The following is a 7925-nucleotide window of genomic DNA, read 5'->3' as shown; positions in this document are numbered from 1 at the left end:
AAGTTGCCTAAGACCATCCTGCATATCAGATATTTACATTACGATTCATAACAGTAGCAACATTACAGTTATGAAGTAGCAACGAAAATAATTTTATGGTTGGGTCACAACATGAGGAACTGTATTTAAAGGGCCAGAAGGTTCAGAACCACTGAACTGTGTCCTTATATTTAAAGAGATATAATTATTGAGTCCCCAAACTATCTTTGCATGTCTGAATTGCCAGTGAATTCCTAAGATAATTGTAAATATGTTCCTGTAGTACTCTGCATATTTTCCTCATACAAAATTTATAAAATTATGGAGTAATATTTATAGAGAATTGAGGAATTATGATTTGTGTGGAATTTAATGTACCAAAATTTGCTAAGTACTTAATTTGTGCAAAGTGTCCTGTTATTGGACTACAAAAAAATGTAAGAAATTATATTTTTCCTTAGTGAGTTTAAATGATTAAAAGTTACTTGTATCTTAAATATTTCAGTATTGAAGAATATACTATGGATCTAGAAAGTTCAGTCATCTTCCTGATTTGGCTCAACAATGTGTTTCTGCAGTTTGGAAAAAACAACAACAAAAATCTTCATAATGGCAAGTACCATTTTTGAACTCTATGTGTCAAGCTCTATGAACTCTATGTAGTAGCTCACATGTGTATTATTTCATTTAATCTTTATTACGATCATATGGGGAAAGGTGTAATTCCTGTTTGGTATGGGTGAGAAAACTAAGGCTCTGAGAAGCTAGGTAACTTGCCTAATGCCACACAATAAGTAAACGGTAGGACTACGCTAGAATTAATTACCAGAATTCTGTGCCTCCAAATTTTGTGCTCTTCCATTGAGCCTACTGCCTATCTAATTTCTAGCCTTATTATAAGCTTGGAAACGACATGGATTTGCCAATAGCCCTTAAGAAAAGTCTAGAATTTTGTACTCATCCATCAGTTTTTGTAATAAGTGCCCTCTTAATGTTTCTAGTTATAACTCATCTCCCAATAATACTCAATAATACTCTTTATTGAGTTTTGTGCCCTTCACAGATTTATGTGTTCACATCAAGCTCTCAGTTCTGCATATTTAAAGCAATACTTATTTTATTGCTTCAAGCTGACAAATGCATAATGTGGAAATCAGCAATAGTGTGGGGACCCTTAACTTGCAATGTCCCATCTTAACTATTTTTTTAAGTGTCCAACTCTCACATTTTCATTGCATTTAATATGCATCATAAAAGTTTCTCCTTGGCAAGTTCATTACATATGCTTTTTGATTGCAGTTAGAGCTTTTGAAATTGCTGTTAGGCATGGTGGAAATAATTAACAACATAGGTCTCTGCAGATTTTAGGACAAATAGCTGCAGTCAGTTAGTTTCTCAAATAATTTAATTACTGTTAATGAATAGTAATATGATACTCCGTAGCAGTGTAGTTGGTGAGTAGCAACTGCTCACTCAGCATATATTTCCCCCTTTCCGGGAAAGAATATATTATTTTTTTTTGCAGCTTAAAACTGATAAAGATACGTTTTTGATGTGTCCATAATTTTTAAAAAGTAGTATATCATGATATCAGACTGGTAGTTACCAGAGGTGAGGGTTGTGGAGGGGCTGGGTAAAAAAGGTGAAGCCATTAAGAAGTACAAATGGGTAGTCACAGAATAGTCTTGGGGATGTAAAGTACAGCGTAGGGAATATAATCAGTTATATTCTATTAACTAGTTATGATGCCAGGGGAAATATTGGAAGAACCACTTTGTCAAATATGGGACTGTCTCACCATACTGAACACCCGAGACAAATACAAGATAATATTGGATGTAAAATGTAATTGAAAAAAATAAATTAACTACATTTAAATATCATACACAAAAAAGTATATCATCATTTCACTAGAAAACATGAAAGGAAATTGTTGAAATTCTTTTGTGACCATTCAGGATTGCTGGATAATATAGGGGGACTCAAGTGACAAAAAGTAACTTGAGTTCTTGTATATTAATTTGTGTAAAATATTTCTTTTGAAAAATGAAGCAGTTAATAAATTTAAGCAACGGGAATCTGAAGGCATCTCTCCCAAATAAACACACAATCAAATTAACAAGAAAACGTACAAAAATGAGCCATGCTGTTGAGTTTGGAGTAAAGATTATTTGTGTAGCAATACTTAGTTATGGGGGGTGGGAGAGTCTCCACAGTGAAATATTAGAGGCATATGGAGACATGCAGCTGAGCACTGGTTTGTGGATTCATCTCCTACCTTCACTACCAGAAGCATGATTTCACATTTTGGGATACAGGTATATATACAAATCTTTCTTTTTACCTGACAAAAATGATGTCTGCTAAAAGTAATTTAGCTAAAGTATATACATATGTTTTGCATACTATTTTTGATATTTTTAAAAATCTCTCCCCCAGAAGTTAGATATCTGTCAGTAACATTAGTAGCAAATGTGATACATACATACGTAATGAATCATTATTATGAATGTCTTGGAAAACTTCCTCAACATTTACTGTTTTTATACATTTAAACTTCCCTGAATATTTGACTTGACACAGAAATCTAGCCTGAAACTCATTCTCCTTTAAATTTTTGTTTTTATTTTTACCTTTCTACTCTTTTACTTTTTTTTCTTTACAATTTATCAAGGTATAATTGATATTTAATAACTGCACACTTGAAATTATATAATTTGACAAGTTTTGATATATGTATGCACCTGTGAAACCACCATGACAATCAAGATAATGAGCATATTGCCTTAAAATTTTTCTTGTGTCTATTTATAATTCATTCTTTACTCCATACCTGTCTGCAGGTAACCACATATTTCCTTTATGTCACTTTAGTTTTCATTTTCTAGAATTTTATGTACATGCAATCACACATTACTTTTTGTTTGGTTCTTTACACTAAGTGTAATTATTTTGAGATTTATACATCTTGCATCAACAGTTAATTTTTTCTTCAAATGTTCCTGCTGTTGATAATTTGATTTGTTACCAACTTTTGGCTGTTTCAATAACACTGGTATAAATAGTCACTTATAGGATTGGGCAAAAACGGGTTTATTGTATGCAAAATAATACAATAATTAATCTATATATATAAAAGCCAAGTGACCAGAATGACCGGAACACTGGAATGACCGGTTGCTATGACGCGCACTGCGGCCGGCCAACTGGCCCGATGGGAGCAGGGCTGGTTGGCCAACCTCCTGCAGCCCTTTTCCCCGGCTGGCCCTGCCCCCAATTGGCCCCCCACCCCATTTGGGGGCAGGGCTGGCCAATCTTCCACGGAGCCCCCTCCCCCCTGCCAGTTGGCCCAATCGGCCTGATCAGGGCAGGTCAGCCAGACCCCACCCAAGCACGAATTTGTGCACCAGGCTTATAGTAAATAATAATACAAGAATAAACTCTTTTGTGTACTCATAACCGTAAACCTACTTTTGCCCCATGCTGTGTGCAGCAAGTCTCCGGTGGACTTCTGCTCTCATGTCTCTTCAGTGAACACTGAGATGTGGAATATGTAACTTTTTAAGAAACTTAAAAAGGCTTTCAAAGAAGTTGTTTTATTCAGTTTGGGCTGTTATAATAAAGTACCATAGACTGGGTGACTTATAAACAACAGACATTTCTCAAAGTTTTGGAGGCTTGAAAGTCCACCATCACGGTGTCAGCATGGTTGGGTTCTGGTGAAAGCTGTGTTCTGGGTTGCAGACGTTTCTCCCTGTGTCCTTACATGGTGAAGGAAAGGGAGAGAGCTCTGGGGTTCCTTTTACAGGGGCACCAGTCCCACTAATGAGGGCTCCACTCTTATGACCTAATCATCCCCCAAAGGCCCCACCTTCGAATGCCATCAAATTGGGGGTTAGGATTTCACCATATGAATTTTGGGGGAAAACAGACATCTAGTCCATAACAATAGTTGTACAATTTGAATTCTCGCAGGTAGTATACTGGTATAAAAGTTCTGGTTGTTCCATATCCTCACCAACACTTGTTATAGCTAGCGTTCTAATTTTAGTGTTTCTGGTGCCCATAATGGTAACTCATTAGATATCTGGTTAAGCCACAGTACTTGTCGACAAATCTTTTCTTTCCCCACTGAATGGCATTGGCATGTCTTTTTTAAACATCACTTGATCACTTGAACATATACTTGTGGTACTGTTTCTGCAACCCTCTGTTCTGCTCCATTAATGTATGTGTCTATTTCTTTGCTAATAGTAAAATGAGTTGATTACCATCATTTATAGGTAGCCATAAAATCAGGGAGGGGAAGTCCTCAAATTTCGTACTTTTTTTTCTTAAAATATCTTTGGTTTTTCCAGATCCCTTGCATTTCCATAAAGATTTTAGAACTAGTTCCTTTTCTAAAAATATAAAATACTGTTACTGCTAAAATTTTATTAAGATTATATTCAATCCATAGATCAACTTGGTGACACTTTCTCTTTTCACAGTGTTGATTCTTACAACATAGGAGCATGATGAGTCACTCTGTTTTTAAGGTCATTTTTGTTTGGGCTCAACAATATTTCCGTTTTCCTTGGTGCCTTTAATGGGTTTGCCATTTTGATGGGCTTGTAATTGTTGTTGTCTATCTTACCCATTAGTTCTCCAGTAACTGTGAGGAAATTGGGTCACACTTTGTTATTCTTTTCACATATTGGTTACATTTTACCACTTCGCATCTGTACCTGCTGTTTAACCTACAGGTGTCTCTTCCCCCTCATTTTTTTTCTTATATAAATTCTTCCTTGCTTTACACGTACTCAACTGCAAGGCTTTCCCTCACCCCGAGGCACTTTCTGATCAAATCTCATGCTTAAGCCACCACCCAGTTTTGACTTCCGGAAGTACTCAGAGTTCATTCCACAGAGTTTCATAAGACATTTGGTGGTGAAAATAATAGTCTGTTTATAGTGCTGCTGTGGAAAAAACACACAGCAACTCCAAGCCTTGATGAAAGGCCCCGTGCAGACCTATAGATGAGCTACTCACTGTCCTCAGAAACATAGCTTATGACATATGCAAGTGTTCACCCAAGAATGTTACTCATGTCCCTAGTTTTGTGCCAGAAAGAAGGAAATGATGATATTCTAATTCTGATTACAAACAGCTATTGTTCTAGATCAGCGGTTCTCAATCTGTGGGTCGCAATCCCTTTGGGGGTCAAATGACCCTTTCACAGGGGTCGCCTAAGACCATCGGAAAACGCATATATAATTACATATTGTTTTTGTGATTAATCACTATGCTTTAATTATGTTCAATTTGTAACAATGAAAATACATCCTGCATATCAGATATTTACATTACAATTCATAACAGTAGCAAAATTACAGTTATGAAGTAGCAACAAAAATAATTTTATGGTTGGGGGTCACCACAACATGAGGAACTGTATTAAAGGGTCGCGGCATTAGGAAGGTTGAGAACCACTTCTCTAAATCCTTAAGATGGCTCTGTTGTCATATTTACTCTTACACAAGACTGTGCCCTCAGGGACACATGCTGATGACTGCACCAAGTTCCAAAGTCTTAACACTTCCCTACTTATTTGAAAATCTTAGTAGTGGAAGTGCATATTGAGTTAACTCCCTTCTGTGAAACCCAAGGATATTAAATATAAAATGTAAAAAAACCAGGGAAGGATTGCTATTCTAATAAAACTAGATAACAACCGAAACTTATAGTTTTTGACAACATTTTGCCTGATAGAGAAGTATGGCCTAAATTGATAAAGGTGGCTGAAATCTGATTACAAGGCTTCAGTTTTTCAATTACACATACATTTCTCTAAATAAAACTTACAGTATCCTGAAGGGAGGAGGGGAAAAGCAACTTTAAAAAACAATATGTTAGACAGTTTTGGAATTATAACCAAAGACAAATCAATATGTTAGACAGTATTGGAGATATAAGCAACGACAAATGAGGAAAAAAATAAATAATCCTGTGTGTCTAAAGTTGTTGACTATGGAGATTTCCTGTGAGTTATGAGACCAATGCTAACCTGGTCTTTTCCAGGGAGAATGGAGAACTGATTGGGACAAATTATATATATATATACATACATACACACACACACACACACACACACACACACTAGAGGCCCGTTGCAGGAAGGCAGGAAGATTCCTGCAATACCTTCCCTGCTGCTTAGCTCCCTCCCTTCTGCTGCCTCAGCTCCCTCCCTTCCCCGCTGCCTCGGCTCCCTCCCATGTCCTCTGCTTCGCCTCCCTCCCATGTCCGCCGCCTCGCTCCCTACCTTCTCCGCCACTTCACTCCCTCCCCTGTCCGCTGCCTTTGCTCTGCTCCCATCTCTGCTACCTCTGATCCGTTCCCTTCTCTGCCGGTTGGCTCCCTTCTGCATTGCTTGGCTTCCTTCTACACTGTCTTTAGTCTTTGCTGGGCGCCTGTGTATGCAAATTAACCACCATCTTTGTTGGGTTAATTTGCATACTCACTCCTGATTGGCTGGTGAGCATAGCGAAGGGCCAGTCAATTTACATGTTTCTCTTTTATTATATAGGATAGATTGCTTCTCATTGTTCGCAAGGTGTGAGTTGTTTAGAATTCATAAAGTAGCCCTTGTTAGTTGAATGACTTTGTGTCGTGCTACTACTGCCTTCCCTCTCCATCGTCTATAACCTTGTGTTCCAATTATACTGAACTATTAAGTCGTGCTAGTCTACATTACATCTCTACATTTTTACAAGTAAGTGAGATGTAAGCATAATGTAATTTGTCCAGAAAACTGTTGGAGTGGGCACTTTTCCTGTGCACTGATAGAACTTTCAGAAGAATTTGTCTTGAGGGAAAAAGAATAAATGTGGTGTAATAAGTGAACCTTAGTCACCTCTTAGGCTCAAAAGTTTACAGAAAACTCACTTGATGTCCACTGGGAGACCAGGTCAATTTGCCCAAGGGAAAGACAATCAGCAGACATCTCAGACCCTGTGCTGTACCAGTACAGCCAAGGGTTCTGTGAGCTTGAGGCAGGGCAGTGAAGGATTAAGAAAAGACAGACAAAGAGAATAAGCTGGGGCTCAGTGGATCTTCCTGTGCCTGGATGAGGCCATAGAGAGAGATCCAGACAGCAAGCTGAGCCTTTATTTTATAGCCAGAGGTAAACAAGGTAGTGGTCACCATAGTTACAACGTTCTTGTGAGTTTCACTTGTTTTGGCAGCACTTGCTGTACCTCCCACAGTCTATTAGCTCCCCAGATAAGATCTAGGGAGCATCTTAAAGTCAAGCCTAATTATGCTCAGAGGGCTGTGCCCTGTAAGCTGAGACTTGTTTGTGCCTTTGCCAATAGGTCAGTCTGAGGCTTACCCTATAGCTGCTTCCTACAATATTATATTACTAAACATATAAAATCAATGCTATCTAACTTATTTAAATTACCTTACCATTTATTAAGCCTCCTGCACTTTATTTTTCTCTTTAATTCTCTTCCTGATCCTTTCCCAGTCTTCTCTTTCCACTCTTAATATAGGAGTATGCAAGCAGGCACAAGAATCACTGGTATAGATATTTTAAGATAGTGCTACTTCTCTGTTGGTTAGTTTGGAGAAGAGTATCATAATAAGATTGTTTTGTGCCAGTATGGTATTTACATATAACACCTTTTAATAAGATCCAAGCAGATGTATGAAGTGAAGGTTTAACTATGTATATCTTTTCAAGATAGTATCTAAAGTCTATGATTTCCAAGCTCTTTCTCATTACACTCAGTTCAGACTTTCAAAGAAACAGTTCCACTTACTAGTATTCTTCAAACAACTGAAAGCTTTCAGCAGTAAATAAAGCACAACAGATTTTTTTAATTAAATCTTTATTGTTCAGATTATTACATTTGTTCCTCTTTTTTCCCCCCCATAACTCCCCTCCTCCCATTTCCCGCCCCCTC

The sequence above is a fragment of the Myotis davidii genome, unplaced genomic scaffold, assembly GCF_000327345.1.
Source record: "Myotis davidii unplaced genomic scaffold, ASM32734v1 scaffold130, whole genome shotgun sequence".
Taxonomy (NCBI): Eukaryota; Metazoa; Chordata; class Mammalia; order Chiroptera; family Vespertilionidae; genus Myotis; species Myotis davidii.
The sequence above is the reverse complement of the archived record's forward strand: the minus strand, read 5'-3'. Positions refer to the sequence as shown.